Raw genomic sequence first — 13,413 nt, 5'->3', positions numbered from 1 at the left:
CCCAGCCCCCAGGATTCCCAGCCATTTGTATCTATGAACCAAAATATAACACTGTATTTTTGGGGGGGAAAGAACCCTGGTGGTCTCTGACGATGTACTCAACCCCAACTCTCAAGAGAAATGAAGTTAGGGATTTCCCCTGAAGGGTGGGATTCCACCACCGGAAGCTGTCCAACCAGCAGACTGGTGATAGTGGCCAGTTCTACTTGGGTGGGACCTGAAGGGAAAGTTAGCAATGCAACCGAGCTAGCTGCTCACTGTACTAAATGGAAAACCTGATAGCTGTTCCATTCATCATCATATATGGTTAATACTGAGTTTTTTTTAATAACTTCTTTTCAATGCATTAAGTTTCAGCACCTGGCCTCAGCTTCTGTATTTTTTACCCCTTTCCATCAGATCACAGATATAGAGTTTGAAGGTGCCTGGAAGATTATTAAATCCAAGCCTTTTATTTTACAAGTGAAAAAAACTGAGACCCCCCAAAAAGGTGAAGTGATAGAGCCCAATTCACATAAGTAATAAGTGGAAAAGCTGGGATACCAGCTCAGGTCCTCTGGTTCCAAAGCCTGGTCTCCTGGTAGAGTCTATGATGTACATGTGGCAAAGGGAGGCCTTTTGAATCCCAATACATCTCCCTGTTATAACACTACTATCATCACTGCCACTGTCCTTTATATAATTCTTATCCTGCTTCCATTCAGTGCCTGGGAAGGACAAGTTCAATTCTCAAAGGACACATCCAACCCTCTCAGAAATGACTTATTGTGAGCTCCTCAGGCTGCCTTGAGGCGTAATGGGTTCCCTCTCCCTGGAGGTCTTCAAATGAAGGCTGGATAACCACTTGTTGGATATGTATTTAGTAGGATTTCTTTTTTGTATGAAATTGGTCTAGATAGCCACGGAGATCCCTTTAGCTCTCAAATGCTCTGATTCCTTGCCTGTACGTGTCCCTAATGGCAAGTATCCTAATGAGGTTGATAATAATAACCCAGTGCTTCACCGTCATAGAGATGTAACCTAGGGATCTCAAAGATCATACAAGAGGAAACTTGAGTCCTGGCAGAATCTACCAAGCTAGAAAGAATTCCTGGATCTGTTTTTCAATTGTTGCATAACTGTGGACAAGTCCCCTAACCTTTGGTCCTCAGTTCCATTCTATATAATGAGGAATGCCTAAGGCCAACTCTAGACTTCTGTTCTCATCTGACATGCTGAAATGTTTGGAGCTTGAGAACACTATCAAACCATGGCTTTATTTAAGCTATGCATTAGTGAGTGCAAGAAGAGGTTTCCCACATGTGAACAGAGGTTCCATCAGGTCTGAGAAGCCTGTGTAGAATAAGTAGGGGCACCCCTAAATAACATTCCCCCTCTGGAAAATAAAAACAAGAAGGGACAGAGTTTCTGGGTATTTTGATCAGTTTTGTTGGGGGTTTTTCTTTTTATTTTTTCTCTTAAAAAAATCTTTGTTATATGGGATAAATCTCTGCGAGAATAGGGGGATATATAGAGGGGAAATGTAGGTAATATAAGGGGCCATCTCCAGTTGTCTTGATCTATATCTGGCCACTGGACTCAGATGGCTCTGGAGGAGAAAGTGAGGCTGATGACTTTGCATAGCCCTCTCTCGCTTAAATCCAATTCGCTTGCAAATCATGGCATCATCTTCCTGATGTCATGGTCCTCTTTGAGAACAAAGGACAATTCACAATTCCCCCTCTAGATGGCCACTCACCTGAGGATCCCTTATTATTTTTGTTCAGTCCTGCCCAACTCTTCCTGACCCCATTTGGGGTTTTCTTGACAAAGACACTGGAATGGTTTGTCATTTCCTTCTCCAGCTCATTTTTACAGATGAGGAAACTGAGGCAAACAAAGTTATGAGACTTGCCCAGGGTCACCCAACTAGTAAGTGTCTGGAGGCCATATTTGAACTCAGGAAGATGAGACTTCCTGGCTCAGGGCCCAGTGTTCTGTTCACTGCTCCGGCCAGCTGCCCACTAAGGATCCTTGCCTGAGCCATAGATCATACGCTTGGGGAAAAGTACCCTCATCAGTTCTTGCCAACTGAGCAGTGTTTAACTCAGGCTTACTATTAAGGAGTTGGACCAGGTGACTTCCGAGGTTCCTTCCAGCCAGAGAGACATGATCCCTCCATCCTATAAGTTTAGAGAGGCTCATCATCAGATAAGTAATATTCTTGGCCATAGGAGGTTCCAAAAACTGCCTGCCTACGGATGGAGAGCTTGTAACTTCTGTGGGAGGATGAGAGAATGTATAGATTCTTGAAATACTAAAATTTAAATGTAGAAAACATTAGAAAAATGAAATTAAAAGGCTAATGGTGAAGAAGCTTCAATTCTTTCTGACCCTCAATAAGAAAGATATATGATGATAAAACTGAGCTTTTTGCAGAATGGATGATTTCACTAAATGTGTAAGACAGAATCCATCCCTTAGAAAAATATGTTAGAATACATTCCCCAGCCATATGCTAAAATGGTATATCTTAAAAAGAGATGTTATTGATTTGCTAAAATTGCATCATGGTACTTAAAAACAAAGCCAACACATTCGTGATATTCCAAATAGGTAGGAGCTTACAACTCCCCATGTCAGCATCTGGCCCATTAGTTCATCAATCTTCATAGTATCCTTGTATGGAAAGCCAGATAGGAACATAGTTTCAGAGTTAGAGAGGATTTTAAAGATCAGCTTATCCAACTCCCTCATTTTATGAGTGAAGAAAACGGGACAGTGATTTACCTTAAGGCCTTAAGGTAGTACCTTACTACCTTAAGGTAGTAAATGGCAGAGCCAGGATTTGAACCCAGACTTGACTAATACATTGAAAACATTGTCTTCATTAATAGAATGTAAACTCTTTGAGGGCAAGAACCACTTCATTTTTGTCTTAGATCCCCAGTGACTAGCCAGCGTCTTACACAGAGTAGGTCCTTAATAAATTCTTGTTGATTAACTCAAAATCAAACACTTTCTACCATATGATTTCTTATTTATTTATTCATCATTCATTTTTACAAGAACTTTTCTCTCCTTATCATTGCCTCTCCCAAAATGAACATCAAAAGAAAAAGAAAATCCTCATAACAAATATACAAGGTTCAAAAAAACAAATTCCCAAATTGGTCATGTACAAAAACGTATGCCTCATTCTTCATTTTTAGTCCATCACCTGTCCAGCAGAAGATGGATGCCATGCTTCATCTTAAGTCATCTGAACTTCTGGTTGATCATGGCATCCATCAGGTCTTAACCTTTTTTCCAAGTTGTACTTCTTTACAATGTTGTTGTTGTATGAGTTATTTGCCTATTTCTACTCAATACACAAGAAGTCATACAGACATCAATTCATACACGTCTTCCTGGGTTCCCCTGAAACCATCCATTTCATAATTTCTTGTAGCACAATAATATTCTATTACATTCATATACTAAAATTTGTTTAGCCATTCTATAAGAGGTGATCGCTCCTTTGGTTTCCAGTTTTGCCTGTTACTAAAAGAGCTGCTGGGAACAATTTTGTCCTTATGGGTCTTTTTCTTTGATCTCCGTAAGAAATACAACTAGTGGTGATATCTGAGTCAAAAGGGATACAGTTGTTGTTGTTGTTTTTTTTTTTTTTATTTGGGTTCCTAGTTCTAAATTGCTTGCAAGAATAACACAACCAATTCATAGCTCCATATTTCTAGGGAATATTATTTGAATCTGTATAAACGTTGGCATTTATATTAATGACTATCATGAATTACTATTATTATTATTGCAATTAACTTTGGGTCATTGGCCACAATTATGAAGTGCTTGGAGCAGCTAGGTGACACAGTGGATAAAGTACTGGGCCTTTTTCCTGAATTGAAATCTAGCCTCAGACACTTACTAGCTGTGTGACCCTGGACAAATCACCTTACCCTGTTGATTACTATGTCCTGAGCAAAGTACCAGACAAAGACAAAACAAAACAGTCCCTGCCCTTAAGGAGCTTACATACATTTGGAGGGAAACAATACATATACTTATAAGGAAATACTGACTCTCTGTCTCTCTCTCTCTGTCTGTCTCTCTCTCTCTCTCTCTCTCTCTCTCTCTATATATATATATATATACACATATACATATATATATATACACACACACATATATATATTCTCTGTATATATATACACACATATATATGTATGTATACACATACATACATATATGTGGAAGGAAGAGAAAATACCGTAAATATATGTGTGTATATACATATGTGTGTGTATATAAATTTACAGAAGGAGGGGGCATAATTACAAGACAAAGGATGATTTGTTAATAACAGAACATATATTCCAGAGGGCATAATGGACATTAGGTAACAGAGGAATCAGAACATGAGAGACACAGGACTGATATGGATGAGTGTGAAGGAATAAAAGTGGCAGGTGGAGCTTCGGCTAAGGCATGCTGCAACTCAGAGTCTCTGGGATTCTGAAAAGGGTCATAGGATAGTTGATTACCCAGCCTTCACAATGCGACAGCTAAGTCATGTAGCAGATAGTGCCAGGCCTGGCATCGGGAAGACCTGAGTTCAAATCTAGTCTTAGATATTTACTAGCTATGTGACCCTGGGCAAGTCACTTAACCTTTGTTGGCCTCAGTGTCAAATGAGGTTAATAATAGCCCCTACCTCCTGGGTTTGGTGTGAGGATCATATGAGATAATAACTGCAAAGTGCTTAGGACAGAGCCCAGCTCTAGCACATAGTAGGTGCTAGATAAGTGTTAGCTATTGCTATTATTAGAAAAGGGGAAAAGCTAATGTTGATTTGATTCAATGTAGCCAACGTCACCACAAATAACAAAGGACTCAATATGTATTACGCTGTATTTGCTGCTTTATTTTCATAGAGAGCATTGGACTTCAAGCCAGAAAACCTGATGTTGGGTCCCAATTACTAACCGTGTGACCTGCCGCATGTTACTTTCCCTCTTTGAAACCTTTGTTTTCTCATTGGTTAAAATGGCATTAACAGTAAATGCACTATATGCCACCACTATTTGCTGTGGGGATCAAATCCAACTATGTGCATGGCAGCTCTTTGTAACCATAAAATGTTTTCTGTAGAAGATACTTTTGTATCTGCTATAATAACAACAAACTGAATGGTTTCCCAGGATCGTGTTCCCTTGGACTGGGAGGTCTATATAGGATCCTAGACTGGGAACTGGAGGGACCTTAGAGATCATGAAGTCCTCAAGTTTTCCCTCCCCTGAAGCACAGTTCAATCATATTGTACCCTACTCTATAAACTCCAATGACTCCCTATTTCTCTATTATCAAGCACAACCACCTCTGGCCCTAAAAGTCCTTCACAACCTAGCTCTGACTTGCCTTTTCAGGCTTATTACAAATTTCTCTGCACACTGTTTTCGAGCCAAGCTGACTTTCTTGCTGTCCCTTTCATATGACATTCCATCTCCTTTATCCATGCCTCACCTCCCCCTCTTACAACTCCTTCCTTCTTTCAAAGTCAAGATCAGGTTCTAACTCCTGCACAAGACATTCCCAGATCTCCCCTCAGTAAGTGCCCACTCCACCAAAAAATACAATTGGAAGGTACTTATATTCACTCATATTGTTTCCCCTGATAGAATGTAAGCATTTTGAGGGCAGGCACTGCTTCGTTTTTGTCTTGCACATAAATGCTCCAAAGTTCCAGCATATAGTAAGCACTAAATGAATGCTTATTAATTAATAGTTCAAACCTCTCAATTTACAAATGAGGGAATTGAGCCCCTGAAAAGTAAAGTTATTTTCCCAAGACCCAACAGAAGGTAATTGGCCCCACGGGGAGAGGATATGAATCCAGGCCTCCTGACTCCAGAGCCAATGTTCTTTCAATTGCACCACCTAACTCCCTGAGATAAGACAGAGAGGTCCAAAAGTCCAAGCAAAAGAGAAAACAAAATTCCAAAAAGCCCTCACAACAACAGCCCATTCCCTTGGGAAGCATTATCTTGTGGACTGGAATACTGTCTAAGCCTATTTGTGAACCATCTGGGAAAACAGGATCTGACAGACACAGAAACAGCCTGAGATTGATTTATTTGTTCTCCAAAGATCCTGAGGCAAAAATTATATCTGGCATGAATGTAATTTTGCTCAGTATTTGGTGTGGGAGTAGATATAAAAGTGAAGTCACACCAGCTCCAGATCCTTTGCACTTAGCTCAGAAACAGGATGTCGTTTTTCAGTTGTTTTTCAGCCATGTCTGACTCTTCATGACCCCATTTGTGTTTTCCTGGCAAAGATACTGGAGAGGTTTGTCTTTTCCTTCTCCAGCTCATTTTATAGCTGAGGAAACTGAGGCAAACAAGGTTAAGTGACTTGCCCAGGGTCATACAGTTAGTAAGTGTCTAAGGTCAGATTTGAACTCAGGGAGATGAGATTTCTTGACTCCAGGCCTGGTCCTCTATCCACTGAGCCACCCAGCTGCCCCCAGAAATGGGACAGGGCACAACAATCTGATCAAATCAGCAATTACTACCAGAAGATATTGGAGCTTCTCAAATCTCATTGACATGGCATTAATCTACTATGGCTGCCCCTATTTCCTTCCTCCAGTTGGTTAGTTATACCCTGAGGAACAAGGAGTGATACCCTTCCTTTCTCTGCTCTATCGCTTTTCATGGGAATTTCTCTGATTTCTAATAGGAAGATTTATAAAAAATCATCCCTAAACTGAGTCTATGCAAAATGATACAAGCAAGTGAAATCTTCATCCTAATGTAACCTATGGCTCAATGCCCTGAGCTCTGGGTCTAAGCAGACTTGGTTCAGCCTTGGGACAATCTGGCTTCCGGCCTCCTCGTTCAACTGAAACTGCTGTCTCCTATTGCCCAGCTCTTAATTGCCAAACTTAATGGCCTTTTTCCAATCCTCTTCCTTTTTGACCTCTGTGTACCTCAGCCTATGACACTCTCGATTTCTCTCTCCTCCTGAGACACTGATCTCTCTCAGTTCTTCTTCTAGCTGCCTGACCACAGTCTCCACTGATGGTTTCTCATCAACTCGCTTAGTGAATGTCCTAGTTTTTTTCTTTTTTTTCCTTCAATACTGTCTCACTTAGTGATCTTCTCAGCTCCCATTAGGAAGGGGCTTTAAGTGCCTATAATTTGCCAGGCACTGTGCTAAACATTTCACAATTATTACCTCTTTTGATCCTTACAATAACCCTGGGAGATAAGTGTTTATTTTCCCCATTTTACAGATGAGGAAACTGAGGTAGTCAGAAGTTAAGTGGCTTGCCTAGAATCATACAGCTATGTCTGAGACAGGATTTGAACTTAAGTCTTCCTGACACCAGGTCCCCTGCACCACCTAAAGACCAACTGGTTTAATTATCATCTCCATAATAATGATTTCTGTTCTTGTCGTTCAGCCATTTTTCAGTTGTATCTGACTCTTCATGACCCTATTTGAGGTTTTCTTGGCAAAGATACCGGAGTGGTTTGCCACTTCCTTCTCCAGCTCCTCTTACAAATGAAGAAACTGAGGCTAACAGGGTTCAGTGTCTTGTCCAGGGTCACACAACTTGTAAGTATCTAAGGCCATAATAGAAGTCATGAAGATGAGTCTTCCTGACTCCAGATCTGGCATTCTATTCACCACACCACCTACCTGCCCTATAATAATGATTCCCAGGTCTATATATCTGCTCCTAGTCTCTCTCTTAAGCTCCAATCCCACATCAACTGCCTATCAGAAATCCGTATCTCAAATTCAGCATGTCTAATACACATATAATCATCTTTCTCCTGCCCCCCCAAAAATCTCTCTTGTGAACTTGCCTATTACTGTCAAGGACATAACCATCCTCTCAATTGTCCATGCTGACGACTTTGGCTTAATCATCCTAGAATACCTAGCTTCCTTCAGTTCAAACGCCACCTTCTATAGGAGGGATTTCCCAGTCCTCCCTCTGACTAATACCTTCCTTTCTAAATCTACCTTCCATCAACTCTGTATATACCTTGTAGGTACCACATACATACACACACATACATACATATATATATATATATACACACACACACATATATGTATACATATATATATATAGAAATGTGTGTATCTTACATTTATACAATTGTATGTTATTTGTCCCACTAGAATATATTTCTTAAGAGCAGATACTCTTCTTGTTTGGTTGGTTTTATTTGTATCCTCAACACTTAGTGCAGTGCCTGGCACAAAGAGATGAATAAATGTTTTTTGATTAATCACAAATAGTGTATTTATGCATCAAGTTTACATAGTATTTATATCGCCTTACTTGTCAATTAATGTCAAACATTAGCCAATTAGTTGGCTAGAAAGAGTGCCTAGCTCAGAAGAAGGAAAAATTGTCCAGCTACAGTTAAACTGTTTCAATAGAGCCTAATTCCATTTTTAACAAAACTCTTTATTGTCTTAATAAATGGTAAAATCACCACTCATTTTTTTCACTTTCAAAATATTTGGGAGTAGTCATGTAACCACAGTTTGGGAACCCACTTTTAAGAGCTTCCCAATCTGGATGAGAGGTCGAATTCATCTGCTTCTTCTGTCTCTCATCCCACGTCACAATCCAGGTCTATCTGAACCTCCAGAATCAGATTTAAAAGAGGGGAGAGAGGAAGCCAGACTGGTTACATATTGTTCAATCTGGAGAAATAAGAAAGTCAAGTGATTCTCAATAAGCCACATACCTTGAAGCAATTCTCTTGGAAGGTAACAAGAGTCCTGAGGCCCCGCCTGCCCCACCTGCTAGCTGTGTGACAATGGGTAATTTACTAAACTCTCTGAGGCTCAATTTCTTTATCTTTAAAGTAGCAATAACCATACCTTGTAGTATTTCACAGGACTGTTCTGAAGAAGCTTTGTAAACTTTAAAGCATTGCATAAATATGAGCTACCATCATCATCATCATCATCATCACTATTATACACTATTGGTCAAGCCATTACGCCTCTCTAGGCTTCGTTTCTCTCTATGCAACATGAGGCGAGTGACCTCCCAGAGCAGTGGTTAGGGTCATAGTTGGGTTAAGGGCCTCAATCCTGATACCCACCTCTATACCATCTCTAAGGTATCTTCCAATTCTAACATTCTACAATTCAGTAGCTTGATATGTGCGGTGTGATCCTTGTTTAAATCCTCCAGATAGACCGAGACCCCTTGGACACAATGAATGATAGAATGTGTCCATCTATCCAAGAGAATATAATAGGGGAAACATACTGAATCTGTAGACCTAACAATATGGTTCCTCTCCACTAGCTACTAGCTGTACAATCTTGCACAAATCACTCAATTTCTCTGAGTCTCTTGGGTTTAGGGTTATAATCTGTAAAGTGGGGAAAATATATGCCCTGACTATGTCACAAGTACTTTGAGTATCAAAGCATTTGAGCGCTTTATAATCTTAACGGCTATGTGAATATAAGCTATTATTAGTGTTATAGTATTCGATTCTAAACAGGTAGGTGGTGCAGTCGATAGAGCACCAGGCTCTAGAGTCAAGAATACTTGAATTCAAATCTGGCCTCCAATATTTACTAACTGTGTGACTCTGGGTAAGCGCTTAACCCTGTTGGCCTCAGTTTCCTCATCTGTAAAATGAGCTGGAAAATACAATAGCAAACCACTCCAGAATCTTGCCAAGAAAACCCCAAATGGGGTCACAAAGAGTCAGACACGACTGAAACGACAATAATAGCGACATTATGTTCTATCTACATACTTGCCTTAAAGAGAGGCAGCAGAGTATGATGGGAAAAGCCGTGGAATTGGAATCAAGAGAGACCCGGCTGCAGGCCCTGAGTTGACAGTCACTAGCTTTGTGACTACAATGACCAAGTAACTTGACCTCATGTTAACTTTAGTTTCTTCATTATAGTAGAATGAAGGGACTGGATTAAATGACCTCTAAGATCCCTTCCAGCTCTGGCTTTCTATTTACTTAATTAGATTTTTACAACTGGTCTTGTGGTAACTCTTAGGCTTATGGTGAGAGTCAAATGAGAAAGAGCGCGGATGGCAAAGATCATGGATGTAAAGAGCTCCGCCAAGCTCAAATCTATTCCTGAGTATCTACTCGTTATAATCAAAGTGTGCCTTTTATTTTTAGAACTTCCCCCTAAATGGACCAGGAAATAGAGGAGGGGAAGGTAGGGGAGAATAATGTGACATTTACCATAAAAATGAAAGAAAGTTGAATGGGGAGAGAGAAGAGCCAACCTCACTACTGTTCCCCTTGATCAGACACACACGCGCACACACACATGCACACACACACATTCACTCCCCTTACCTCCACCCACAAAGTAAGAACTTTAACTGCACCCCTTCTGAAAAGCAGAGAACAGTTCTGAGCAGAGAAGGGAAGAGTAGGAGGAGCTGTTATCTGGGAGGTGGCAATCGGGGTGGGGGGGAAACCATGCAAGCCTTCCAGATATAGAAGGAAAGGTCCAGAAGGGGCCACAGAGTGAAGGAGAAGGTTTGTTGCTGTCATTGTGTTGTTGTTGTTGTTTTCAAGAGCCATATAAAGATTTGAATTGTTCTCTCTTCAGGTTCAGCCTGACCCTTTCCATTATTATAACTATTTTGCTGACATTTAAAATAAGCCTATAATAACATGGCCCCAACCTACCTTTGCAGCTCTATTCCACATTACTCTCCTCCATGAACACTACATTTAAACCAAGTTGGACTTATGTTCGCTATATGTGACTCTCCATTGCCAATTTCCCTGCCTTAGCAACCCCTGCCTAGAATTCATTTTGTCTTCACCTCTACCTCCTACAATCCCTAATTTCTTTCAAGGTTCAGGTCAATGGCCACCTTCCACATGAAGCATTTTCTGACTCTCTCCCCTTCTCCACCATCCATCATCATCATCATCATCATCATCATTATCATCATCATCATCATCATCATCATTATCATCATCATCATCATCATCATCATCCAATCACCACCTAGTCTTTGCCATAGCCCTGATCTTACTTCACTCCCACCATCTACCTCATCTGTTCCTACTCACTTGCTACGGAACAAAGATGGAAGAAATCAAACAACTCTACTGACACGTGGTCCCTAGCCAACAGATCTTTAACATATGTCGGTTGAGTAGTGAATTGATAGACATAGTAAATATGTAATAAATCCTTATTGGTTGATTGATTAATTATCCCTAAAAGCACCCCCCCAAGTTGTCATAATGATTGTATCTGAGTAGCAGAAAGTAAAACTAACTAGAAACAGGAAGTGACACCTAGCTGTCTCATGGTTACAGGTGAGCAGGAATAACGCTGGCCTGCTTGAGGTTTACATTTTCTCAGATAGGAAGGAAGCTTCTGGGGATGATGTACCAAAAGGAAAATGTGGTCAGAGCAAAATATAAATTAATGACATACACTGAGTCCCTTACCACCAGGTATGGACGAGCAGAAGCAAGAGACCTCAGAAGTCAGGGGAAAGTCACTCAAGGGAGCCGTGCTTCGGGCAAAGATGGGACTTCAGAATCCTGAAGATGTGACTCAGGGATTCCATGATCCTAAGAAAATTACAACCTTCCCCTCCGAGTATCAGAAAATCCCAAAGACTAACCGACTTCCCAAGAGTGCTTTACTACAAATAACATCTCACTCGAGCCTCACAATTCATTGTTAGTTGTTGTTATCCTCCCTTTATACGTGAGGGAATAGTCATGAAGTTATAGTATGTAATATACAGTATACTATACATAGTATAGTATAATATAGCCCATAATACAGGCTGTATATACGATATTATGATATAGACTACATATAACACACGACACATATAGTATACCCTATATTATAATATATCGTATGCTACATAGCATACGATATATTATACTAATATATACTATATATTATAGCATAGTACTCATAGTATATTATATAAAACACTATATGATGTCTGTATATCCTATTTATTTACAGTATAAATATAGTATATATAACAAATGTTAGTCTAGTGGTGAATTGATAGACATAGTAGACATGTAATAAATGCTTTTTGCTTGATTGGTCGATTATTCCCAAGAACACCTCCCAAGTGGTCAGACCTACTGAGTCTGAGAAACAAAATAAAACTGACTAGAAACAGAAAGTGATATCCGGCTCTCATAGCTGAACAGGAATATGCTGACCTGTTTGAGGTTTACAATCCCTCAGACATATATAGTATACGGATGTATTATGCTTATTATGTACGTACATTATATGTGTGTGTGTATATATATATATGTGTGTGTGTGTGTATTATATGTAATATATATAGCATATGCTATATATCATACTATGTATGTACTATATATTATGAGCTATGTAATATCTAGTATACTATATGCTGTATATATTATAGTGTATTGTGGTCTGTACTATGAGCTATATAATATTTAATAATATACTATATAGTATAGTATACATAATAAAATACTATACTATATTACATAGTATATTCTTATATAGTATATATGCTGTATATACCATAGTACGTAGCACATATATAGCATGTGTGTGTGTGTGTGTGTGTGTGTAGTATATATTATAATTCTATGACTCCATTTCATTTCCCCATCTGTAAAATGGAGATAACACCTAATTTAGACTGTGTATATGTGTGTGTGTGTATGTACACACTAATTATACAGACACACATATAGTATAGAATCCAATAGATAATTAGAGCCGGAAATGACTTGAAGAGTCATCAGGTTCAACTCCCTCATTTTTCAGATGAGGAAACCGAGGTTCAGAGAAATGAAATGACTTGTTCAAGGACATACAGCTAATTGATGGCTAGTGGCAGAGCTATATTATCTAGAAATATCTGTATGTTATATATGCTATATGTGTGCATTATGTATATAGTACATACTATACATAGGGTATACATATATTATATGTCTGTATACATCTATGTGTATATATTTGTGTACTGTATATGTGTGTATGTGTGTATCTCTCTATATACACATATATAGATATGTATGTTTCTATGTATCTGTATGTTTGTGTGTGTGTATAAAAATTTGAACATTTGGTCTCCTGATTTCCAGTCCCAAGTCAGTTGCATGCTCCCCTACAGACTTTCGAGCTCCACTCTGCAGCACACGCCATTTCTCTCCACTCTTCCATCACGTTTCCCTGCCCCCAAGTCTGAGTCTAAAAGGTGAGAAACCTAGTCCTTCTAAGGGAAATACCAAGAGGAGGAGGGGGTGGAGGAATAATCACATGCACACACACACACACACACACACACACACACACACACACACCCTCCCAGTGCCTTTCATCTTTGCTCCTTGTTCCACTGCACTTAAGTAAACCTCCTTC

This window comes from Trichosurus vulpecula, chromosome 4 (assembly GCF_011100635.1).
Source record: "Trichosurus vulpecula isolate mTriVul1 chromosome 4, mTriVul1.pri, whole genome shotgun sequence".
NCBI classification, from domain to species: domain Eukaryota; kingdom Metazoa; phylum Chordata; class Mammalia; order Diprotodontia; family Phalangeridae; genus Trichosurus; species Trichosurus vulpecula.
Note: the sequence above shows the minus strand (reverse complement) of the source record.